At 37.6% G+C, this 27842-nt stretch overlaps 2 protein-coding genes across 2 annotated transcripts in view; one reads left to right on the top strand and one right to left on the bottom strand.

Annotated features, from left to right (window-relative positions):
* LOC124159419 (slit homolog 3 protein) overlaps positions 1-5998 on the bottom strand; it is a 431795-nt gene extending 425797 nt beyond the window's left edge. The window contains exon 1 of the mRNA XM_046535222.1: positions 5878-5998. The gene's annotated coding sequence lies outside the window, so the exon portion shown is untranslated. The remainder of the gene's footprint in view (positions 1-5877) is intronic.
* Positions 1-27842, top strand: part of LOC124159418 (tectonic-1-like) — a 719378-nt gene that overhangs the window by 438955 nt on the left and 252581 nt on the right. The window lies entirely within an intron of this gene.

The raw sequence follows: 27842 nt of genomic DNA, 5'->3' as shown, positions 1-27842 counted from the left end.
AAGTCCTTAGAATATTCTATAACCGTAGTGGTGAAAAGGCCCGACCACAAAACTATGACATTAGAGCTTGGAGAAACTTCCATATACCTAGGCCGACGACCGAAATTTATCGACAGTCATACAATTACTTAGGGCCTAAATTGTTTAGCATGTTGCCGAGTAATGTAGCAAACTCGGAAAAAAGATGGGGATTTAAATCCGCAGTTAAAAAATGGCTTATGATGTGTGAGGAAGTAGAGTTTCTACTAAGAAAGGTGGGTTAAAAAGTTTACAATAAAAGGTATAATGTATATTCTATGTATGTAATTATGCGTTTATATAAGAAAAATAAGAAAAATAGTTATCCTTGTCCAAATATTTGAAATACGTTTTGTAATAATGAATGCAATCGGCAATAGAACAAATAACTGAATACAAAGAAATTTTACTTCTCATGTGTGCTAGCACCAGACCTATGTAAAAAGTTTATGATGGTAGCCCCAAAACTACTAAAAGGGGTACCTATATATTCCAAAATATTTAAGTATGTTCTAAAATGTAATATTTGATTGTAAATGGAATAAATTATATATTATTATTATTATAAAAAAAAAAATTTGAAGTGCACATTTTGCTAAGGTTTTCCTTCTATCTCCGACGATGCGTAGTAAGGTGTACGCTCTGTAAAGACTCAGGAACCATGCTCATGTTACCCTATAATATACTTCCCATCATCATTTATGGTTTTCTTATCATTGAATGCATTATTTCAGAACAATTTTCATAGGTATATATTTTTTCAATTTTTATAATCAACGGTAGCCGGCAAGACTAGGTAAAAATCCTTCATAGCAGGAGCTGGAGAAATTACAACTTGGCTATTTATTCTCGTGGTTTTAATTTCACCCTCTTGAAGGTCCTTGATTACGTTTCTATGTATCAAAACCGTGATCTGTACTTGGTAGCGATGAGCGGAACTGTGATTTTCCAATCACTTCGTTGCCTGTGACTGCTACTCATCAGTAACGGTGATTCTTAACTGTGATTATGATCATGGACGAGAATCACTCTTAAAAGTAAGCGGTGATTTGTGTCGCTGCTATTCCTGCTATTTTGTCCAATTCCAATGAATCAGCTCTCCACAAAAGAAACGAATAAACTAATTGGAAAATTAAGCAAATTAGGCAAAATAATTTTTTATTGACGGGATACTCCTGACTCTGAGTTTATATCACGATCATTAAGTAAATTTGATATGGTAAAGGAATTGATAATTCATTAAAATACCGTCGGAAATTTTTAAAAATATATTTTATATTCAAACCATCATGATTCGAACCGTTAGCTGTATATTTCGTAAAGAATGTCTTATTCATCATAAAAGATGAATAAGACATCGTTTACTATACTGTTGGTAGCAGTGGCAGCAGCCGAAGCTATCTTCTTCGTATTCACAGTCGCAGTGATTTCGAGTATTCAGTGTTTTAGTCACCGGCAGTGATCGGCTACTTCTCTTCAATCACACGTCGCGATATATTGCTAAACATTTGGTAGCAGCCTGTGCTATCATCGCCGAATCCAGTGATCTAATCACAGTGACTTCGAGTATCAAATCGCCAACAGTGATAGCTACTTTTCAGTAACGGTGATTCAATCACAGTTAGCGATGTATCGCTCATCATTAGTACTTACCACTCTTTTTTATATCATTCCCTGGATTTAGGTAGAAGTTACCTTTTGCCAAAATTTTTTTCACAATCTATTTTTCATCGCTTTAATAAAACCATTTTTATGTGACGCCAAAAAGAGAAAAAAATGGAGTAGTTCGTAGCGGAAAACAGGATATGTGGGGAGATAAATCGTTAGTTAGGGCAATGCATGTGTTAGTCTTAAATTGACTTTTAAATGGCTGCATTTTGTTTGGTTCTCATCAGTCATTACATGATTATATCATGTATTAAAATCACTCCGGTGGTTTCGAGGGGGGCAGAGAACCTTCGAGACGCCTATAATGGGACTGATGGTTCACTTCTTTCATTCCATGTTACAGCTACCCTCTATTTTCTTACGTACTTCATTTTAAGACTCGCAAAGGCCAGCGATAAAACCTCATGAATCTATGAGTTAGTTATTTAGCTGCGAAATACTCTCACGAAGACTATTGCAGTAATGACTTTTCATATGGGTCTCCAAATCACTATAGAGGACTTTTTGGGAGTAACCGTAACGCAGGACACAGGAGAAAACTCGCCAATGTATCGTTGACAAGTTCATCAGAATATCTCGTTAGTTAACTGCATTAGCGGGTGGAATAATTTCCCAATTCTACAAGTTGATTATATAATAAGGGAAACTTCATACCAAAATTAATTAACAATTGAAAGTTCACTAATTTTGGTTTCAGGGCTTTCGCAGCGATTAGATGCACTACCACATTCCATTTCTGGGTGTGCTGATGCGTGCTGAATATTGAACTCAACGTTTTGTTCCTCCTGGTTGGAAGGTCGTCAGGAGACTGAAGATGTACTCATTTTTATCTCGTACCGTTGGAAAACTGGTCAATGGTTGTCATGGGTTTAAACAATAAAAAAATAAAATGAAGAATCTAACTTATTTAAAATGTCTGCTATAAAAAATGCCTTTTCTTGCACAAAAAGTTGTACAACAGTATTTTTATACTCATCTTCTGTTTATATAGTTGATATTTTAAAGAAATAGGGTCTATTATTTTATTTTTATTTTGAAACCCATGACAGTAGTAGTGAAAGTTTACTCGTTCACTTAGGCTCCGATTAGACATCTGATGACCGACCGAGTCCTTGGCTGTTGGATCCTTTATCTCAGAACACCAGAAACGACTACAGGCTCTTTGTTTATTTTTAACAATTTAAAAAATTTTTAATTTAAACAATTTTTAAAAAATTTTCGATCCTTCTTTCATCCAATTTTTTCTCCTATGAAAAATTATGGAAATATTTATAAGTCGCGTAAATAAAGGCTATTATGAAGATAATTACTTGATTAGGCAAATTAAATGCAATGGAATCATTAATGCGCAACCAAACGCTAGCAGTAAATCGATAAATAGTAGTCATGATTTTTCCATTTATCCAAGGTCTCGCTACCATGACCTACAGATGACCCACAGATTCTTCCTCTAGAAATAGACGGAGATCTCTATCCGCTGAAACGAATCATTGGATCGTTCGTCGCATCTCGTCTATTTCAGTTCCCTAGGTCTTCCGCACCCAGTTGCACCCTATTGATTAATCAGAGCCAAAATTACTAAACTTTAAATATAAGTTTGACACAAAGATCTTTAAAATCTTGGAGGTATAAGTATCATATGCTGGAAAAATAAAAATAATCTATTTTTATTGAAAAAATTATTACTTCTGTAGAAAAATTTCCCCTAGACATTAGCAAGATTATTTAATGATAAGACACATAATTACTTGCGGAAATTGTTCACGAAACAAGTAGTTGCGATTGAACTCTATAGTGGGTATGGTATGTGCAAGAAGTTGAGGTCCCGTAACTGTCACCAAGAATACCCGTAAACCTCCGATTGGAGACTTGGAGGGCCAATATCATAAAATGTTGTGATAAAAAGTTAATAATGTTGCATGGAACTTCTTAAAATGCCAAAAAAGAACAATGAACAGGTCACATTATTCCTCTACCATCGGTATCGTACGATATCTTTTGCGTGGAAACTGCGACACAATTATCCTGCCTTCCACAGACGACTTTCGGAACCCCGGATTCTAATAAGAACGACTCACGTTTTTGATTCACCTAAGATTCCGCTTCGGTTTTCCTACTAATTATATTTCAAAGAAAATATCAATGGATCCTGGAATAAATGTCTAAAGACAACACTCACAAAGGGTTTAAAAAGGACTGCTGGTTAGATAGACGGATGAATAATATAAAAGTTGGTTGTGCAAAACTGAAAAGTGTCGTTAGTGTAAGCGGAGTTCTTCGAAGTCCCGAATCGGAGGTCACCGTGGCTAATAGAGACCTCCGCTCGCTGCATTGGCAGGGTATCGAGACTAACGTCAACACTCCAGAAAAGCCTATGGGACGCTATGACTATAGGGACCTCATCGTTCATCGCGACAAACCTGTGTTCAATTCCCTCTATAACTCGCTCTTAGATGTATCCTAATATTTTCTCCACGAAGAAATAACGAACGCTTCATGTGAGGACGTAAAGAACAAATTCGCAAAGAGTTTAGAATAAATATATTTACAAGTCATGTTTAGACATATTAATATAAAAGCTGGTTTAGAATTCTAAAAAGTGTACTATGTAGACACATAGCGAAGGCCTTATCTACCTTAAACCATAGGCTACCCGAGAGCTCCGCTCGGAGACTTGGCGGAACAGCGATGCCATAATCTAGCACACTCCAAACCCTCGCGGAACGCTAGCATTGGATACAACCCCATTCACCTAGACTAACCTGTATTCAGTGACTTCGATTCTCATAACTTATCTTATTTTTAAAATATTTAATTTTTTTGTGTTATATTTATCCGCATTATATCTCCAAAAAATTAAATGAACCCTGTATAGAGCGAGAAACTGTCATCGCAGAGTTCAGCATTGGCCCTTTTTTACATCTTGATTAGGCATATGAATATTTTAAAAGATAAAATGTATTTTATAAAATTGCACGATTTTGCTGAGTTTGCCGAAGTCTCCCGTAGCCTACGGAGAGATCTCCGCTCGAGCGGTAGGCGATACTGTGATGCCATAGCCTGCAAACTCAGGAAGCACTCACGGAACCCTAGCCTTGGGTACGGCATCAATCCTCACGAATCACCTTTGATGAGTCCATTTCATGATACACTTTAGTTTTTAACCTAAATACGAATTATTACCAAGTTTATTAGGAGTTCAAGGAAAAAAATGCAATTTTTTAAAATTCTCTCAAAACGCAATGGCTAAACTAAAATATGATGTGAAAGTTGGTGATGCAACTAACTCCCGAGTTCTGGTCCACCGGATGCGGCCGCTCGGAGAATTTACCAGCATCTTAACACTTCGGAAGCACACTCGAGACGCTGGCTTTTTCAGTTTTCTCCATGATTCGCCCATCTTTATTATATCTAGTCATAATATAATATAATTATTTTCATCCTATCCATGTGCACTAGAAAAAATAACGGGCGTTTTATGTTAAGGTAAGAAGAAAAGCCTCGCAAAGAGATTGGCACGGAGTGACTCCATGCGTCACGATGAGGTATTGATAATCTAGCCGTTTAAAGAGCACAATATGCGCAGTTCTCAGAGGTCCCGCCGAGCCGTGGTCTTTAGCAGCATACGACATCCGCTCGGAACAGCGAGGCCGTAACGCTAGAACACCGGAAACTCTTACGGGACGCTACTTGGAAAGGTTTTTAAGCGTCGATATTTATCAAAACTCACCAATTTTCCTTTATAATCACGTCAGTCTACAGTCTTTCATTCATATAGTTATTTCTTCAAGAAAAAAATACGATTACCTTATTTAAGCGTATGATGAAAATAAACCCAAAAGACATACCATTCAGTACTCAATATGACATGATTAGATCCATGATACACATACAAAATTGATGGAGCATTCTAAAAAGATAGCGAACCCAAGAGTGACCGCTACAGATCCCGACATGCCTACTGTATTTTGGAAAGCTGGAATGTACGGTATAATTTTGTATTTTACCACAAATATTAATAAAATTTTGTTGTGCTGCGTAGTTCACCGAGGTCTCCGGTAGCCTACGGAGACCCCACGCCTGGAGATTTGGTGGAACAGGAGGGCCATGCGTCACGATGGGCCATAATCATAAAACTCCGGAAACCATCACGGGACGCTGGCGGAGACTTCGTCGTCATTCGAAACTCACCTGTTATCAGCTCCCTCAATCCTCGGTTGTCCTTGCCGAATCTTTTCTTGCCTCGCGGTCCTTCTCAATGGTGTCCCGCCGGTCGCACCATGGGTGAAGCGGCCACCGCCATCGCGGCCCCCCGGCCGCAGAAACCCCCCCTGCCCCCGACGAAGCTACGCCGCCTCCGCCGCCTCCTCCGCCGCCGCCTCCCGCTCTCTGTGTCTTCCTCCCCCGACAGCAGACTCTGCAGCGCCGCGCCCGACACACCACCGCACCACCGCCGCGCCTCCTGCCTGCACCCCTCCCCACCTGCCCTCCCTATCGGCACCTCCCCACCGCGCTCCCACCCCACTGCACCCCGCCCCAAGACTCGCACTCACACTGGCACACCTTTTTACTGGGACACAAACCTCCACCACCACACCACCAACGGCTTCCTCTCCTACCTGCTCGCTCTACACTCCCACGCAGCGGCAGCAACAAGCGTCCGAGAGGGTGGGGGGCCCACTGTTGGATTGGTGGGACGGTTGGCGTCGGAGGCGGGGGCGAATTGAGGCGGCCAGTTGGGGGGGTGGAGGGAGTGTGGATCTCTCTCTCTCTTTCTCCGCGATGCTTCTTTCTCTTCCCTCCCTTCTCCTCGTGTGGGAGGGCGGGAGAAGTTTTCGGAGGAAACTTGTGAAGGGAGCGGGGCCTATATAGAAACCTTGCGGGACGCACGGTCCTTATACTCCCTTTTCCCGCGCACCGTGCGCCTTTCGTAGAAGGTTATGGGTCCTGTATGGGAACCTTGCGGAACTCCGTCCGCATAACTTGTCTTTTCCCGCTCTCTACGAATCCGTGCTTGGCGCGTGTCGCTTCTCTCTTGTTTCCCGGGCCGATTGGGCAGACGGCAACGCCTCCGTGCGACGGCGTGGCGAGTTGCGGCGCTAGTAGTGTTCCCCCGGCACACACTGAGGCGACGCGGAGTGTCCTCTCCCGCCAGAGGTTGGTCTCTGAGTGCGAAGCCGTCCCTCTCTCTCTCCTTTTCCCTTTCCCTCCCTCCTCGCCTCCCCTGCCAGCCCCTCACCCCTTTCTCTCCCTCCACCCCACTCCCTCGAGCCGTCTCCCATCACTCCCCAGTAGCGCCGCCAAACGGGGACTGGAACAGGCACCCCCGCGACCCGGCACGGTCAATATCTCCCGGCCCCTTCCTCGCACCTCTTCTTTCGTCCCTTATTTTGTTCTTTCCTGCGTGCACCCTCTGCCACGCACCCCCGTCCACCCCCATGCGAAGTGCATCAGCCCTTCGAACTCTCCATGGATGCTTCACTTTGTTTGCCTTTTCCAATCGAACCGAAATTTCCGTTTTAGTCGAACCTAAGTGCGACCACAACGGATCCTGACATGCGTGCTTTCTTTGGAAAACTAGAATTTACGGGATAATTTTATTCTTTTTCATTATTATCAAAAAAATTTAAAAAAGTAAAAATTCGCTTTTTTGCTTTTTTTAATCTGAAATAATCTTTTAAACATGCCTTCAAAGCGGAATTTAATTTTAGAGGGGCTTCTACTTTGAGTTTTAAGTTAAGTAATTTTTAAAATCGTAAATTGCTTAAAGGAATTTCAAGTGCCCATTCCATATAATATACACTTTCATTAATCTATATTTTCCTCTTTTAATCGCGGTCAGACTTTATCCGAAAAGCTGTCGCAATTTATGCATGAATGTTGTCGCATGTGAAACTGGGAATATCTGAAAAAAAAAAACTGATCTAATGGAATCTTCTATCTAAGGGGCTTCGTCTTGTTGAGTGCCTATTTTACAAAGACTAAAACAAAGTAATATATGAACTGATGTAGTCTTTCATAAACTTTAAATAATTTTCTAGGCTCTAAATTGTAGTTAAATAATGCGAATGTGTCTTTGATGGAATATTGATCACCGAGTTTCTTTGAGATTGGGCATAACTTTTCCTTGGGAACTGTAGTTAAAGGAGTTGGTTCCGTGGCAAATACCAATAAGATTCTTACAACTTCGGGGCTGTTTTCACACATTTCATAATTATATGATCGGAGTCCTCCGCTTCCTGTTTAGGCTGTCGCTTTCAGCGTTAGTTAGTTATTTTATTCTTTCTATTGTTCTATTGATTCCTTAAAAATAGTCGAAGATCTTCAAACTAACTTATTTCATGATGCAATATAATTAAATGAACTAATTTAAGGAAATATCATTTACTCGGGATGAATTTAGAGGGAAAATTTCTTTCTACTTGCGATAAAAAGTTGAGAGCTCCGCTTATCGTGTTTTCGCCGTTTGGCTGTTGCCGACAAAATTGATTTTCCTCATGAAAATCAGCGTTTGTGCAGGGATGTAATTTATATACAAAAAGGAACGAATGCCTGAAATACAGAGAGCTTATACTTAAGTTAGAAATTATTGCGTATATTGAAATACTTTATGACTCTGAAGTAATAAGAGTCTTTAGTTTCTTTTCCTCAAACCTTTTTGCCAAAAAATAAACTTTTTAAAGTGCATCAAGAACGAGGAATAATATTTTTATCGTTACTTTTTGACTGTCACCACTTTAACGGAATTACCTCAGCTTCCAGTGAAGGTTTGCGGTTCTGGGCTGCTTGATTGGCAGCCTACCATATATTTTCCAACATATTTAAAGACACGAAAATGTACCATATCAATGTAATACACACGTTTTTTGTGCATATAAAGGGAATAAAAACTATGGGAAGAGTTATAATTTCGCGGAATGAACTCACTCGAGATATCCAAGTTTGATAAATTTCTTTGAATCCCACCTGTTTCACAGAAACGAAAATCGTTTTCGACTTTTCCCAGTATTCATGGGACGTTATCTTTCCCATAAGTCATCGCTTTACTGCCAAAAATCTATTGTTTGAATAATTCAATGCTCCCAATGCATATATTTTGTGTAACTCTGGCCCTCTTTCCACTATTTTCGTGCGTTCCATCCCTTCCCGGAAACTTTTGCCATGCACACAATGACCTCGGACAACACTTGTGGCGCGTGGGACGAGGTGAGCCCCAGGCCGGAATCATTCAGCACGACGGAGAGTGTCTGGCTCGCCGTTAGTTCGTTTTCGTTTTCAATGTCGCTTCCTTGTCTCACGTCCGCGATTGCTACAAGAGGGGAAAATAAACGGGGACAATCATCATCATTAGTCAGCAATCCTAAGATTGGATTGACGCATCTCTCCATTCCTCTCTCCTATCCGCTAACCTTCTCACGCGGCCTCTCTTTTTACCCTACGCAATTAATTCTAACTCAAGTAAAAACACTCTGTATTTTAGGAATTTGTTTGTACTTGTAGATAAACTGGGAAAAGTCGAAAACGATTTTCGTTTCTGTGAAACAGGTGGGATTCAAAGAAAACTATCAAACTTGAATATCTCGAGTGAGTTCATTCCGCAAAATTTTAACTCTTCCCATCGTTTTTATTCCCCTTATATGAGCAAAAAACGTGTGTATTACATTGAAATGGTGCATTTTCGTGCCTTGAAATATGTTGGAAAATAAAATAGTGATCTACCAATCAAGCAGTCCAGCACCGTAAGACTTCCCTGGAAGCTAAAGTAAGCCAGTTGAAGTGGTGACAGTCAAAAAGTAACGATAAAAATATATTTCCTCGTTCTTGATGCACTTTAAAAAGTTTATTTTTGGCAAAAAGGTTTGAGGAAAAGAAACTAAAGACTCTTATTACTTCAGAGTCATAAAGTATTTCAATATTCGCAATAATTTCTAACTCAAGTTATAAGCTCTCTGTATTTCAGGCATTTGTTCCTTCTTGTAGATAAATTACATCCCTGCACAAACGCTGATTTTCATGAGGAAATTCAATTTTTGTCCGCAAAAGCCAAACGGCGGAAGCGCGATAAGCTGAGCACTTAACTTTTTATCGCACGGAGAAAGAATTTTCCTTCTAAATTCATCCTGAGCAAACAATAGTTCCTTAAATTAGTTCTTTTAATTATTTTGCTTCATGAAATAAGTTAGTTGGAAGATCTTCTACTTACTTGTAAGGAATCAAGAGAACAATAGAAAGAATGACTAACGAACGCTGAGAGCGACAGCCGAAACAAGAAGCGGAGGACTCCGGTCATATAAATATGAAACGTGTGAAAGCAGCCCTGAAGTTGTAATAATCTTATTGCTATTGGCCACGGAACCAACTCCTTGAACTATAGTTCCCAAGGAAAAGTTATGACCAATATTAAAGATACTCGGTGATCAATATTCTATCCAAGATAAATTCGAATTATTTAACCACAATTTTACCCTTCTTCACTCTTCTCAACCCCCCCGTTTTCTGTGGTTCGTCTCACGTGTCGTTATTTTACCGTTATGGCTACAGTCCTCCTTCGAACGTGGTTTCCTCACATCCCGCAGTAGTATCTTTTCCCACTGTCTCCACTCTGTACGCCTGTTCCCAACCCCTTCTTCATAGATGTCAAATCCTCCTTCGAACGTGGTTTCCTCACATCCCGCAGTAGTATCTTTTCCCACTGTCTCCACTCTGTACACCTGTTCCCATCCCCTTCTTCATAGATGTCAAATCCTCCTCAACCACCTTTGTCAAAGGTGATTTTCAAATGTTTTGCAGTGTATTGTACCACATGATGGCTCAGTGAGCCGAAACGCGTTGTACGCAGTAAAAAGTGCTACAATCTTTTATTTATTTAAATATGTCTAATTTCCACCAAGTGAAGCCTGAACCTGTTGAACTTATTCTAATAGCAACGCATTTTTTCTCTTTTACATCCTTGTCCTGTCCTATGTAACTCGTTCGGGGCCGTCCCTTGCCCTTCATCCCTTCCACCTGTTAGTAGTATCAATATGCCGAAGCTGGGACAAGGTCAAATTAAGCGTTCCCTTTCACTCCCAGTGAATTCCAGACACATGCCGAGGCTATAGCTTCAGCGCGTGACTCCCACTCGAGTTGGATATGTTCCCATTGGCACTTACCAAGATCTCCTCATGCGTGGATGTAACGTGAATCGTATTTCCCCGTCTCCGCATCGGAAATAATCGAAATTACACCTCTAACTACTTTGTTATTGAACATTTTCGAAAATAAATGCTTCTACGAGAAAACGGGGACAATCCAAGGTCACTTCCGCGTAGCAACCGCGGGGAAAGGCGTCTCGCTGTACAAGTCCCCATTAGACGCACGTACCGAGGTCGCCTCCGCCCTACACATGACCATACGCATTTCAAAACTTGGTTTTCAAACATAGCTACCGTCGACATAAGAAGTCAATAGAAATTGGGAGGACCACCTCAGAGAGTGAATTAGTGGGTGCCAACCTGAGTCCATATTCTTTTGGCTATATTTTTTAGAAGTCCATGGAAATGTAAGGTCATTAAAACCGATAAAATTGATCTAAGAGCTTCAAAACAACTTACAAGGGAAATTCTGTCAACTAGCATTAATCCCTGATTTTTTTCTCGAAAATACCCTTTTCAGGGTATTTAAGGGTATTCAGGGTAAGGGAAATTTAATTTTGTCCTGACACCCCCTATGTACCCCTTAAGGGGTCGGTCAGGGCGGGGGATACTCACTACTACGTAGTGAGTAAATTTCCCAAGTTTCAGACCCACTGGACCAACGGTTTTGGCCCTATGACCAAAAAACCCGAAAATTTCGGGAATTTTGCTCAATAACTCCTTTATTTGAAGAGATAAAAATATAGTTTAAATTGGAAAGTTGTTCAGTAAGTAACTGGTCATCCATTATATATATGTTTTAACACCTTACACTTCGGGTGTGACCCCTACACTCTGGGGGTAGGGCATGAGGATAAAACTTAAACCTCAATATCTTTCTTATTTGAAGTGATAAATGAAAACTGTAAACGGTAAAAGTGATTTAGTTTAACTGTCCTTCGAATACACTAATCAAAATGTATCCGACTCCCAAGGATTCAGGGTCAGGGTAGCCATGTACCCTAATTTGTAGAGTTAGCATTTTGACAATAAGTATCGAACTTGTTCGTCTTTCAACTTTATATACGATAAATTAATTAATTTTTCATAATTCCCTCTTAAAGTGCCCAAAAATCGATTTCAAATGGAGTTTGGACTTAAAATGTTTCTCGTTTGGGGGAAACTTATAAAACCTTAAATATCTTCCACATTTGAATAGATAAAGTTTTGCTTTAAACGGCATAGCTGTGAGCATTATATTATCTCTCGGATGAAACAATTACATTTTCTCAGACCCTTGAGGCTCCATTGCCAGGGTGCAAGGGTACCCCTATTTCACGATATATCGTTTTGACGTCTATTACAGAAAATGTTCATCCTTAAAGCTAATAAACGAATCCATACTTTGTATTAACCTGTTCTCTAATATTAATACTTTCTATTCTAATATTCCAAATTAGTGTTAAATTTTTCACTGTTTTTAAAATCGAAAGATCATTCCCATCATTCTAATGCAACCTCTAACATATTCAAGGGTTATCGTTCTGGGTAACTAAATTAAGAAATAAATAATACATTTTTTAAATTTGTAATGTTTTTTATTAATTTTCGTGCGTAAGTTTTTTCATCCCCGTTTAAGTTGTAGAAACATACTCCCCCTTCAGTCGTCCTGAACATCCGGGGATAGTATAGATTTCTCTCTCCCCCATCATAATTAATTAGGGTCAACAACCTCTCTCCGTATCGGGTACTAATCCTCTCCTTCCGATACCTCACCTATCCTCCAACTCTTACTTCTTGGGGAAGGTGAACACCTCCAGTACATCTTGTAGTCTTCTCCTTAATAATCACTGTCAGAATAAATGGATAGAGAAAATATCAGGTATTGATAAATTAGATACATTATCATATATTTTATAACGAAAAAGAAAAGAAACTCTTTCAAATGAGCAGGAGGAGCTTGCTGTGTTGGTGAGGGTATGAGGTGGTGGTCGTGTAAGAGGTACCGGTCGTGGTAGTGGAGGGGATTTCGATCCTTCCATAACAAAAGGAAGAGAATAAATTAACATCATATTGAACAATGAGATTTAAGAACTCCGATTCTTTCCTCAATGATCTGTATTATTTTTTATTGAAGAAGCAGATCTCATTAATTATTTCATTGATTATTACAGCAATAAATTATAGTGATCTTCCTCTCAGCCCGTAAAATTCCTTATATTTCACTCATAATCAACTTAAAGTTGAATCTCAATGTTTACAACACTCATAAATAACACTTTTCACCCATTTCCACGAAACACCGCATGGAAACGGTAGAGTACGTTTCTTCTTCTTTATTTTAGGTATTCTAGTAGACATTTTTTCCATTTCCTTTCCTTTCTTAGTTCTGCAACTTTTTCTAGTGAGATTTAGGGGTAGGGGGTATCACAGGGGCCATGACTTCGTAACTATCTATGCAGTTATGCCTGTAATTGTTGAAATGAAAGTGTCCTCCATATTAGATGAGTATTATTTTTTTTATTAGACGAACCATTACTTCACAATATTGCGTCAAACTCGGGTGCTTATACTTATGACGTGGGAAGTCAATGAAGATGACAAATATGCGTCGAAAAGTCGGAAAAGATATTAAAAAATTGGCCCAACCTTAAAATAAACCAGAAGTATCACTGATAACTAGAGATACGTGTAAATAGCACTTTCATTTTAATTTTATAGCACCTTCAATTATAGTTTATAGCATTGAGTAACGTCTTTCTTTTCTTTTTTCATTATACATTATCAGTAGATGACGACAAAGTGCGGTGAAACACAGTTATTTGAAAAAATACGGAACAGTTTTAATAATGCGTTGAAAAAAATTAATTAAGGAATAAGATATATACTAAACTATCTCACCCCCGGTGAACTTCGTACCACCTGATGACCACCACACCAGTTCTAAATCAAGAACGGTTGTACTGATTTTAATAATTTTTGAATTGTTATAAAAAATATTAGTAAAAAATGTGCACTCAAGAAAACTACAAGAATAAGTATTACAATGGCTGGTTAGAAAAACATTTTTATTTATTCTCTCTACGTTGGGTAGACGGGAGACATAAATTGCCCGCTCTTGGGACAAGCTTACATAACGCTAGACCGATGCTTGATTGACGTAACATTCTCGTGAATAGGCCCTAAGGAAGAGCATTAATATGTTATGACTTATGGCGCGCTATAGTTTTATCTCGGTTAGGTAAAGTGCACCGCGTAAATCTACCCCATGTGTAAACGTACCTCTGTCTACCCTACACATTCGGGTCTATTCCATTGAGCCAAGCACCTTCCGATATCCAAGGCAAAACACAAAATATCATCGTCGTATAGATCGCTAACGATCTTTGGTAGCGTACCGTAGTCAAGGTGACAGTCTGAAAAAAAACATTCTCAGGAAGAAAGGTAAAGAGGGAGAAATGCTTCTATATTCCAATTGGTGAACTCCCCGATTTTTTGCGCCTTTTAGACGGAAGCGTGCGAAAATGGGCTGGCGGGGGCAGTGGTGTAGCCTGTATGGTCTAGTTTGAGTCTCATTCAATTAGCAGTAAGAGTCGGCAGAGCATTTCCACAGAGCTCGTGACTAAATTTACGAATTTTACCATCGAAAAGACAAATTTGCTGATTAAACATCATAAAAGTCCAGTCATCGCGCCTATGCCGCATTTATTCACGTGCATCGCATCAATATCGCATTTATCACATTAGCAATTTTTACGTATCACTACAAATAACTTATTGGTCATGAAGCACACTCGTTGGTTCAGACAGGAGATACCCATTTCCTCTCGTTTCTCATTGTTCTCTAAGCTCTCATGCTTTCACTTATTCTGTTTTTATTTTGATAACTATGTCAAAAAATTGAAGTATTTTCTCAATTATCATTAGGATACATCTATGCTGGTAATCACTTATTTATTCGAAAAGTCAATGGTTTTCATTACAAAAGTAAGCACAATCTTCTACCATAATCAGCGTATTTTAATGTGCGTCATCCTAATGAGATTTTTTTATTTTGATATTTCGTACAGATAATTTTCGATCACAATTTTTGTTACGTATCTCCAGCTTAATTTAGCTAATTCCATAAGTGTCATACGTCATCAAAATGGTATGTGAGAGTAGTTTCCATTGAGGCAATGCTGTTTCCTGCTCCGAATTCGATCATTATAATGTAAAATTTTAGAACTCAGGTCTACAAGCTCCTAACATGACTTATGATCCCCACAAATCCATACAAATATATTTTAGACGTCAATTTACGGGAAGAAATCTCTTTCACATTCATTTATAGCGATTATTTTACCCACTGGAGGCGCTCCAAGACCCCCCCCCCCTTGCCCCCCAAAGCTTTTATTTCTTAGCTTACCATGATCTAACCTTTATGTGATCCGGATGCGTCATGCGTCGTTCAAACAAAAAATTTTTAGAATGTCTTAGCTTTATTTGAGTGATGGAGTCACAGATGGATACCACTTATTTATCTCCAATGCTCAGAAAAATATTGTTCAAACTGGAGGAAAAATATCATTAAAGTTCAAAGTTCATGCCCTAGATTCATAGGAGTAGGAATAATTAACATATTTGAGTAATTATCAAGGATTCTGACTATGGAAAACGTAAGTGACTTTTATTCATCTAATCAATGAACAGGTAACTTAATTTTTTTGTAGTTTATATATTTCAAGCCGTCATGAATCATATGTTGATATCTGCACTGTTTGATTTCCATTTCTTCAATCAAATTAAATAATTATCTTCAAACTTCTTTGCAATACTCTGTGATTAGAATATTTTGGTAAATATTGTTGTGTCCGTAGACGTCCAGTCGCTCTCGTTGCGGCTCGTGAGAGAACAGGATGCGTTCCAAGTGTAAAAGAAAGAGTATTCTGATCCACAATTGTCAGGTTTTGGTCCAAAGCCGAATCTTAACCTACGGAGCACTAGCCTCCCAGTGAACTAGAGAGAGGGACTAACTCAGACGGTCATAAATTTGTTAAGTGCTTTGACGTCTTGACCCTGATTTCTCCCAAGCTCCTCCGGATGTATCCCGGACGGTCCACAACCCCGATTTTCAGGGCCCTGTCCTGATCGTCGTAGGGATGCGACAATATTCCAATAGATCAGCATTTCTTAGAAAAACAAACTTCCATCACGGTGAAATGCAGGTAATTTACAATACATATTACTGCAATGAAGTTTATTATGAAGAATACTTAGATAGTTTATCTTCAGCGTTTAATTGCAGGGTATGTTTTTTTCACGGAGCCTTGATATTGAAATTTTCACTTTAACCAATTTGTTATACTTGTAGTAACTTGAGTTTTTATAAACCAAAGGTCCTAAGGCACATACCAAACAAATGACAAATGACAAAATATGAAATTAGTATGGATTGCCAAAACAACATCCAAGGTCGTTAGCCAGTGACAGTTTACGCTCTCAAATGGTACTCAGCTGTTGGTTTTTCAGTTTTTCAATTATATTTCACACTTCATTTGACACACGCATTTTTTTCAGCGCCCTCCATTACAATTAGAGATAATTACTCATAATAATGGTGTCAGAAGTTACGGTTTCGGATTTCTGTTTCTCCATTTGCGATATCTGTGTATTTCAATTTATTTTTTCCTTTCTCTCTCGTCTTGTTTCGCTAATCTTCCACCTTTCTCCAGACAAGCTCCCCGGGATTTAATCTTTTCCCGTTCGCAATAGGGATTCGTTTTTGAAACCACTAGTCTGCGCTGTAAATCCCTAGTTATTTCTGAAAATTCAATGAAAAAATTCAGTATTTATTTTATATAACTCTACCGGAGCAAACTTAATGGCACCACAATAAAGGCTCGAGAGAAAATACTTTAATCTTTTCTTTCAGAGTCCAGCTAGCGAAGCGAGCGAATCCAGAGTGAGAATAAATACCCTTTTATCATCTCTAGTCCAAGATGATTCGATTACAAAGAAATAATTTAATCCATTTGATTATGACTGTTCCTTCCACGGATTCATGCTGCACATTCTCTTTCTAAGGACGTATGCAAACTAAAACGCCTCGCGAGCGTATTGGGAAAGTAGACGTTTAATTTGAGTCTTCATGGAAAACAAATGGTTATTTGGACGCAAGAGCCTTCCAATTACAGTGATGACAGTATTAATTAGCCCATGTTACAAAGTTTGAATCACGACTTCGGTCTATTATTTGTATCCGCTGTAATTTCCTATTCATTCGTCATCAGCCCTCTGCACCTTCCTCCTTATGTGACATTGGCTTTTTATTTATTAAAAGTAAGACGTTACTTACGACTCGGGGGCGATGGTGAAAATATATGCTCATGTTATAATCTTCATTATTTTTCCAAATCCTCCCTTTTATCCATTACAAACCGTTTATAATAATACTACCATCTATCAAGGCTGTATTATGATGATAAGTATAAAAAAAGTGTATTAGAAAGAAAATGTTTCATTTAAAAACTATTTCCTTTTTTACCTTTAAATTATTCATACAATAATGACGGTTCTTATTTCTTTTGTCTGATCATTCGTTGTATTGGCCAATAAAAGGCTAGTCTATCCTTCACTTCTTGATAAAATTGCGGTAATAGCCTCTATAAAATACTGTTGTGCTCTCTTTGGATGCCGCACGAAATATCCTTGATAATCATAAAAAAGAATTATTAGATCAATCAAGATTAGAAGATATGGATAAGTTAATTCCGTGACGGTAGGCCTGGAATAAATAATAAAGAAATTTTTGAATAATGGTACGTTAACAAAATCATTTAGAATTTGAAATTTTAATTATGCTGCCATTTTGTTTTTATGGATGACCTTTTCTTCCAAACATGTTTATTTTAGACCATATCCGAAAATGCGGCAAATGATCAATGCATTAGATTCTTTCCGTTCTAGAATATGAGGTCACGTCTACATTATTCAGTTTTCATTTAATGCAGGTGATTATATCAAAACGGATATTGGGCTTCTCTGACGTAGAGTAATTGCATTGAAATATTTTCTCTCTTTCATATTCTGTATGTCGTCGAACCAGGGCTTGAATGTGTAGAATACAACGGAATAAAATGATCACGTGTTAATAATACTCAGTAATGAAACAAAAATGAATTAACAGGGTGTTAAATATCGTATTAATGGGGGTATTAGAGATTAATCGTCTTCTGCGTGGTCGTTGAAAATAATAGAAACTTTAGCTTCCAAATAATTATTTATTTTGATCTACACTAATTAGAAAAGCGTATATTTTGTATTAGTATCTAATGCCAATAGCCATTGTGAACTGAACTCAATATATATTTATTCTCAGCAAAGGTTTGAAACGGCGATAACACAAATTTACTTTGTTTTCTGTCTTTGATTCCTCAATAAGTGCAAAAAGTATGTACTTGCCATAAATGTCAACATTAATCATTTAATATTGCTTGCCTATTGCCATAGCCTATAGAATTCAACTCGCCTTAACTCCTTATTTGATGATTAATAAGGTATTTAATTTTGTCCTTTCTAATGACTTCATCTTATCGATCTATTTAGTCATTACCATCTATCTTTAGTGCAAGATATCACACAATGGTGAAAGAAAAATGTGGCTTTATGAGTTAAGCTAAGAAATGAGCTATCTATTGAGAAGTTTGCATGCTACGGATCCATCAGGACACGGGATACTGCTTATGTAATGATCAATCTCCAAAATCTACTTCAATGCAGTAAACTACACCCCCTTTAATCATAAATACCATACCGTTTTTCCCATCAATGGCTCATATATGGTTTTTGGTCAAATTTAATTCTTTCAGAACATACTACATACTGTATACCTGGAATATACTTTTTATATTTGTATTAATTTAAAATGTTTTAATTTGACCATAACGCGCCAATATTTATCGCCATTTTGTGAATTGTAGTAAGTTTTGGCGGTATAAACTGACTGAATGTATGCTGAAAACCCGGAGATAAACTTTATTCTTAAGACAATTTTCAATGCTAAAAATAATAGTGTGTCGTAATGGATGCACAATTTCGTTTCAACGTAACCTTTTACGGAAACTGCGATACTACTTATGAGTGTGCCACATTCCTTGCAAATATTCTCAAGAATATAATATCAGGAATTCAAAAATAAAAGATTAGGCATTGAAAATCTCAGTAAAATTTATTTTTGTTTAATAAATCCAAACTGATGGTAAATAAGGCATCTAATTCAAAAAAGGCTATTCGGGCTTCCAGCCGGGTGGTCTCAACATCAAATACCTTAAAGCCATCTAATACCTTCAAGACATCTAATACCTTATTTTCAATCAGTAAACAAGTCATTACAGAAAATGTATGTCGAAATTCTTGTCTCCTCTTTTTAATTTATGTACAATTGAATTGTTTTATTTGTTTCACTAATACAAAAATATTGTAATAATCTTTCATGATTTCATCTACCAATTTTAATGTAATCATATTCATTCATAATGCTGAAGAAGACAAAAAAATATTTATCGAAACGTTGGACAAAGTTTTGCACAGCATTCTTAGACCTTTATTCCGAGACGGTAATGAATATAAACATATTGAGGCCAAGAGAAAGAATAAAGAAACATTTAAGTGAACCATGGCCAAGACACAAAATAGGAAATTGTGACGGCTTACAGCGACGTTTTTTACCCAGGTTATGAGCCGCCTTAAAGATAATATTGATCGTGGATTTATTTTTTTCGTTTTTTTTTTGTTTCTTGCCGGTAATGGCCTCGATCGATGAATGTAAACAATGTAGTCAGTTTGTTTCTTGGCGGGAGTGTCCCTTTTTCGCCGCCTCTGACCGATTCCATGTTCCGAAACGTTGGTGCGACACCCGCCACACATTTCTCCTGCCCAGCCGTCCCCCTTGGGGCTACGTGACTCTTGGCCTTTACCTCGCCGAATGCCCTACTTCCTTCCGCTGATGCACGGAAGAGTGCGGGGGTGCATGATGCACGCGGATGCCCCTTCCGAGCTGCCCCCCTCCCTGCCAACCCAGAGCATTTGGCCACTTGGACATGTTCCCAGGGGCACATAAATATTCCACCCCGAATTTCCGCCTACAGTTGTAGTCGTGACGGGAATTCTCGAAGTGTCTCGGGCGCTATCGGTGGAAAAGAATTAACATTTGAAGCAACTCCGCCTCTTCTTTTATTCATTCAACCCTTTTGCCGAGTTCACTCGAAACGAAAAAGCTTAAGCCGCGTTCGGTTTAGGAGTGAAATTGTCGTTACTAAAAAAAAAAAAATTTCGCAAATGTTTGGGTGGACATGTTTGACCTTCCTTGGATTCCGGCGTTGGTGTAAGTACTCCTTGCTGCCATAACTCTTGGGAGGAAAAAAGAAAGGCAAGGATACGTCAATAAGGAAATAGTTTAGCAATTATTTTTTACAATGTTTTGACATTGTAAACAATTATTTTATCAAGTGGAAGACTGTTGAGGAGAGTGGTGGTATTATGGATAGAGCGTTTTTCTTCTCACCTTAAGGTCTTGGGTTCATATCCCGGGTAAATATTATGACACTACTCTCAATGCGAATTGAACCAGGCAAGAGAACTGGTCCCACTATTTGCCGTGAAGGGGGAGGATTGCAAAATTGCCTGTTAGATTACCTTCATTTCTTCACCTTTTACTAATACCTCTAATGCAGCTTAATCTTTCGAACGGATGTGAAATTTGAACGGATTGAAATTAGAATTTATGATGTTGATAGGTAAATGAGTAAATTTTAATTCGAGCCATGCCTCGTGCCGACTGCATTAGAAGCAAGGGGCATAATGTGGTGCGAAGGCATTATTCTTCAACATCCTTGAAACTCTACTATTTTTGGTGAAATGAACTCAATGGAAATAATAAAGCTAGCGGATGGGAGAGAGGAATGGAGAACTACGTCGAACCAATCCTAGGATTGTTGAATTATGATGATGATGGAAATATTGCAATGCTTCATTTAAATAATTTTGGAGAAGATTTTTGTAAATACCAAACGCGTCATGCTTAAATAAATTCAGTGGAAATATTTCAATGCTTCATTTAACAATTGAATGACCTGAGTTGACGGAGAGCTGTATGCTGCCTTTGTTTTACTAATTTCTTCGCCATTATAGCAAACCACACGGAGGGAGAGTTCACGGAATCGCATATGGACTGTTTGTATTGTTCCTTTAGGATCTCCGCTTCACTATTCACTTACATAAGTTTAGCTCAAGGATGCTTCAAGCGATACTAAGTTTTTTCTCCCTCCAGTAATTCCCACCCCTGTCACAAGGGGCCACATCTGCACGGCGTCACTGTCTTCGCGAATTGGAATGATGATTATTTCCTTAGAGGTGGCAAGGATATTCTAGTCTTCTTCCACCCTTTTTCCTCTGCCAGGCTGACCTTGACAATAAAATGCATACGAAGGATTGATCAAAAGGCTCCTTTGTTCAGTGCAGAAGGTCCTATAATTCCCAGATTCTTCGTCATCACCAATCGCCAATCAATTCACTCCATAAGAGCTGACAAGAGTTGATCAATTCTTTCTAATTGAAAGCGCAATATGAAGCTTGTAACTCCATCGCCCTTGGGTACATTTCCAATTAAGATTTTAATGGCTCTATAATGAAATCGCGAGCGTACCACCGTATCTTTCAGCTGTTCCTTCGAAGATACACCTCAATAGATCGGTAGGTATCATGTCACTGAGAACGTATTTTTTTGCGAATGTTGAAGCAGTGATAATAACTGTCGAGGAATAATAGAACATGATTATGGTCTGCCTAACTGAGTAGTAACTTCAGATAAATTCACGCTGAGACGTATCTAAATGTCAATGAGCCTTGGTACTATAAAAAATACTACTGAAAAATATTCGAGAGTGTAAATGTGAAAAAAACGCGATTATATTGCAATTGACACTCGCACACATGAAATAAGTGGCGGAAATATATTAAATGGACAAAAATTACCCTAGAGTAACCTTATTAAATATTTCTGTGGAATATAACGATAGAGCAGACAAGTTGGCTGCCACAAAGAGGAAAACCAACAGCTTTTAATGTAATGGAGCAATCAAAAAGGCATAAAAAATAGGCAATAGATGCCAGACAATATTAAAAATATACTAATTTAGAAGACCCCGTTGGGTATTTTAGATATGGTGAGGTGGGTATTAAAGGATATAAAGGACATTTTTATGAATAAAGAAATTCAGGATCGGTTAGTTAATGAGGGTAATGGTTCCTGGAATATGGCGAAATTGAATCATTGTGTCAGAAATCTCTGCATTTTGGGACGGAGTGTTTTAAGCTGTTCAAAATTTCTTGAATGACACCATGTCGTGCGTCTAGGGAATGTCAGCATTTTTTTCATGAATTCGGTAACTCATCGCTCCTATTTTGAAGTATTTTCTCGAAATTTCTATATATTATTTTCCTGCAACGCATTGAAACACTAATTATTCAATAAATGCATCATTTATGTTTACATCATGAGTTACAGTCGCATTAGGTTTTGCGTTAAAGCCGCTGATTATGGTTTAAAGAAATAATGTTGGTGAAAATAGTATCATTTGTATGTGTATTTGCTGTTTATTTTCTTCATTTATTATGTAGTTAATTAGAATTTACATTACTCAACCTTTTTATTTCGTAATGCGCTTTAACCCCTTGCATCGACGTCTCATGTGCTATCGATAAAATATTGGGATGGATTCTGTAAGGCCAGTTTGTCTGATGAATCATTGAATTTATTCTTTAGTGTGGTAGAAAGAGCTAGAGATGAGAATGATAAATTAAAGTTTCGCTTATTTTTATAATCCTCACCAGGAGCTGTACTTCCCTTTTTAATTGCTACGTCACACTTAGCATGGATCTAGCGTTGAATTTTTTACAATATAATTTAAGATGTAGAATTTGTGTGAATAATTTTAGTCCCTAGAAACACTATCTCCCTAGGGTATTGCCTAATCGTTAAACGCCGCACATTATCATATCTTTCTCTGGTCACATATTTTCCAATTTTGACGAGTAATTAATCTACATCTCGCGTTTAACTCCATTCCAGACTTTAATGCCCTATAAGGATCGCACCTGTGGAATTTTGGTCTCTTTTTAATTTCATTTAAAATTCGATAACGCTCAATGCTTCGTCCTATCCACTGTCTTTTAGAGAAGAATATGCCCCCATGTGATTCTTTTGGTGATATTTCTAACTCTTTTGGAATTTTTCCCGCGAGGCATTGAATATAAAATCACCTACAGAAAAAATAAAGGACTTTGATGAGGAGAATATTAACTTTCATTTTGCGTTTAAACATTTGGAGAGGTAAAGGGATGGGTTGTGAAACATATTCTCTAATATGGTAGGATGAGCTGGAGATAAGAATGACACATGAAGATAACAAACAGGTGAACTAAACGAAAATATGAAGATGGACATAGGAGATGATATCTTCATATCATATAGCTTGAAATTGAATTTTACACTCTTGGATTTACCAACTGTGGGGTTGTTATATAAATCCCTCCAAGTAATGATGAATGAGACAAATGATGTACACCTTGAATGGTACATCTTAGGCTAGGGTTAAGTCAGGCTCTAACCTTAGCTTATGTATTCCATAAGCCGGGCATCTAAAAATAATCACCATCATCATTATTATTAAGTATTTTCGTGGCTATTTTCACGTTTATTTTAACTGTTTTTCCATGCAGGTAATAGTTTCTAATTAAATTTTTCTGCCGTACAATCTTCATTATATATTTCATTTATCAATACGTTTTTCTTTACGATTTTTACCGTTTATTTCTTCTCGAGGATTGACTTATTCAATATCAATCACGACCATTTCATACGACTGTTTGAGTTGTTCCTTTTTTATAAATAAGCGCCGGTGTACCGAAGTGGAATAGAGATATAAAATATATTAGGAAGGTACCAGCTTATTTCAATTCGCAATATTCTTCCCTAATTTCCCCATTTTTCCTACCGTACTGTATGCAAATTTCACTTCTTTATTGGTACTTCAATGAAAACGAAGAGATGGGGTTGAAAATTGAGGATATTCATTCGTTATTACATATATGCACGTGCTTGTTTTAAAAGTTTATAATGTTGACCTCCCTTTACGTATCTTTGTAACCCGACCACTCGCGAACCGATGGTTTAGCTGCTCCTAGTGTTTTTCCCCTAAAGTCATCCACTCTCAAACGTCGGAGCAGGTGGCGCACCTTGGTCACCTACACTCCTTTTCACTCTCACGTGCTCTTTCAACTCGTCCGCGCACGTTTTATCGACCTCTCGGACTCACGCCGATTCTCGAATTCATGAATATTTTCTTGTTTTTTCCCTCGCTCCCTTTAAGTGTATATCCCACATGATGAACTTTCATTGACTTCATACATTGAATCCCTTCCTGGAATCAGAATTTTAAGTATCTGTATTTTAATTCCTTCAAGTATTTATTAAATCACTGGAAAATATAGAGAATGCCCTGTGGGAAATTATTTGACGGTCATAACGCTTATACCAGTAGCCATGTTATCCAGATCTTGGTACATTCTTCCATCAAGTCAAATATGATTAATAGTGTTGAGGCTTGTAATTATTCGGTGCTTAAATTTATTATGTTATTGTTGAATGCCGGAGGATATGGTGAGCACCGCCTGCATTGCGGAAAAGCTGGAACTTTATATTTTAAAATATTCTTCAGAAAAGTTTATGTAATCGATCGTTGAAATTGCCCAAATTTCTCAGTATTCATGAACCAAAAAAGACGGATAGGTGGGTAAAAAAAGGAAGGCGTTGTTTCTGGTTAGTTGAATGTTTTTTATTAAAATATGCTTAATGACTTAGATTAGTTTTTACGGAACTGCTCGTCTTTTTTCGCGGTTTCCATTTCATTTTAAGGGGCTGATATTTTTTTCCTACGTAAAAAGTTGTAGGTTATTCTGAATGTATACGGCGAAGCGTCTTTGAATTGATTAATTGATAGCATAAGTATACGATATTAACTCTTATTAATCAGATTTTATGCTCTATTAATAAGAAAATTACCTTACCAAAAACCTATCTGTTTCCTTTATTCAAAGTAATTTATGGCAAATATAATCTCATGGAATAGTAAGATAATCTGCCAGTTTAGGTAGTCGCACATAAGAAAGATTTCGTGCTTTCCTGGCAAATAGACTTAGTGAAGAGTTCTCGGGATCGCCACCGGGTCAGGAACTGCATAACTTCCGATGTTTCGATGACCGAGTCAGTCATCGAAACGTCGGCAGCTATGGAGTTCCTGACCCGGTGGCGATCTCGAGAACTCGTCACTTAGTCGCACATACTTCACCACCTTAAACTTAGGCTCTGCCTATTGTATGAAGCATATTTAAAATATTTGATAACTATGTACTAGCAATGCCTGGTTTGTATTATTTGCTGAGTAAAACCTTTATGAACTCAGAAAACTAGGCTCGCTGATGCTTAAATTGCTATCGTCATGTCCACTAATAGACCCTGAGAAGTAGTATTTTTTCCAACCTCTTTGCTGGCGTCTTTTAATACTTACATGTCTCGATCCACACTTTGGCAAAATCAAATAGAAATAAAATTAATGTTTTTCCACTTTTCTATGATCTTGGGAATTGGTCATTTTAAGTGCTCATTACGATTCTTGATTATATTAAAATAATATCATCTGAGATGGGGGTTTTCCGGGTACGTCTTAGGTTCTTTTAAGAAGTAGATATGATTTTCCCTCATCTCTTTAAATTTTCTTCTCCAAAGCTAACTCTGCTGCATTACCACATCGTTTATATGGGTCAGAGGTTGGCGACCGTTTAAGGTGATGGCTGTAAATGCTGGGCTGGTCATGTAAAGGCTGTCATTTGATATGTAATTAATTTGCAGGGACTCCTGTAAAATTGTTGCACTCACTTCAAAGAAGAATTACACTTATAGTAAATTACGATTTTTGGTTCTCCCTAGAATTCGTTCCCTGCTTACATCTTCGTACTTACAGCCAACAAGATCGCATAACTTGTTTTAGAAGTTCGAGATATTTTTTCCACATGGATCTGCAACATACTTTTGGTTTTTAATTTAAGACTAATTTTGAAATAGCATAGGAAAACGACACGAGTTGTTGACAGTAGTGCGTTTAAATACATATTATGTTCTGTTGTTTTTTCGTGAAATAATGATGAATTTGGTGCTTTGCTCTTACATATGCGATTTTTGATGCTACTGCACCCTTGACTGTGTCTATTTGAATTGATTTATCTTATAACATCAGGTACTTATTTTATCAAGTGTATCCACGCATGATCCAAGGGTTAAAATTAGAATTAGTTGAGGTGGCATTGTTTTCGAGGGAATTAGGGGAAGTAAAAATGGGAAATAATGAATCTAAGTGTGGTAAGATTTGGAAGGAAAAAGCAGTTGAGAAGCATGTAACTCTGGCTGGAAGTCTTTTGAGCTCTCTGAAAAAGTGTCATATATCGGTGGTATTAGAGCTTATAGAGTATATGGAATGCGGTATAGTAACCATCGAAACCTCTAGTATTTGCTTGTTTTGAAAAAACACGCGGATTGTTTTTATTGAAAAGTGTTTCGCCCTAATCTCCAAGCTTACCCTTTTTTTTGTTTCGGGCGGAAAGTGAAGCGGAATATTAGAGAATATTTCATAAATACTGGTAGGGGAATAAATCGGCACTCGTCTCGTCACTACTTTCAAACAATATAAATTTTAAAATAGCAAAAATTTAGATAAGCGTTAATAGGTTAATACCAATGGGAATTTTAAAATTTAAATAAGGCGTTAATATTAATGGGAAGGTTGATAAACCAGGAAGGAGATAGAAGAATTAACACCTAATAAAAACAAAATCAAGATTTATTTTAAAGGAGAAACGCACTTTACACTGGAAACCGCGAAAGAGCCATCGACTGGAAGCTGGGGATAGTAAGAATAGTCACGTAGCATGGACTTCTGTATTGATTTGAGTAAGATTACTAGAAGGAAATTATGTAAAAATAGCCTACAGGTGATCAGTGGTACCTTTAATTAGCACTTGTAATTACTTGCGAGGAAAAATTCCTATTAAAGAGGGATGATATTTGTGGAATTTCGTTGATAATCCTGATATGAAATTTTGTATGGTTAAGTGAAAATTGTGATGAAATAAATGGTAGAGAGACACGTGGTACTTCATACCAATCTTATATTGTTATTCAGCTGATCAGCACTCCTGGACTCTTCAGATTATGATTTGCTTCGAGTTCCAAATTGCCTAGGGACTTATTCCCTGTAAAAGCCTCCTGTGTTGAGGCCGTTGAAAGGTAATCACGTCAATATACTCCTTTTTTATTCAGTAGGAAATTTAATCTGTATTTTCAGGCATATTATTATAGGTTAATAAAATAAAAATGGTTATATCAAATTAATTTTATCATAAATCTTATAAAAATAGACCCTTGAAGCATTATTAAAGGATTGAAGACATTTTTTAAGCGATTCCCAAATATTCTGTTACCGGATGGATACTGATTACTTATAATTGATACTTAACTAAAGCGAAGTTTCATGGGTACGAGAAAGAGAGCCAAGATGTTTGACTTAAAGCATATGCCTGAGAACATTTTGTTGGTATAAGTGGAGAAAAAAAATATGCTTTTGATTGAATCTTCCGTTGAAACACCAATTTATTACCTTATTTTAAGCCATATCGTAGTTTTAAAATCGCGTTGAATTTCAAGGGAAAGATAACGGCTGTACACTGATAAATGTATCCTAAATTGAGGACCTAAATGGAATAGGACAATTCTCAACATGCAGCATATTTTAGTGAGGATTAAGTATAATTTGTTGTATTTTTGTATACATATAATTTGGTATCATATTTCATGTTGAATTTTTTCACAGTATCCTTGACCTATTTTAAACTATAATCTTGGATAAACTATGAGGTTAGTTAATTAATAATTCCAGTAATTGCGAAATTCAT

The sequence above is a fragment of the Ischnura elegans genome, chromosome 5 (genome assembly GCF_921293095.1).
Source record: "Ischnura elegans chromosome 5, ioIscEleg1.1, whole genome shotgun sequence".
Classification (NCBI taxonomy): Eukaryota; Metazoa; Arthropoda; class Insecta; order Odonata; family Coenagrionidae; genus Ischnura; species Ischnura elegans.
This window is presented reverse-complemented; position numbering and strand designations above follow the sequence as displayed.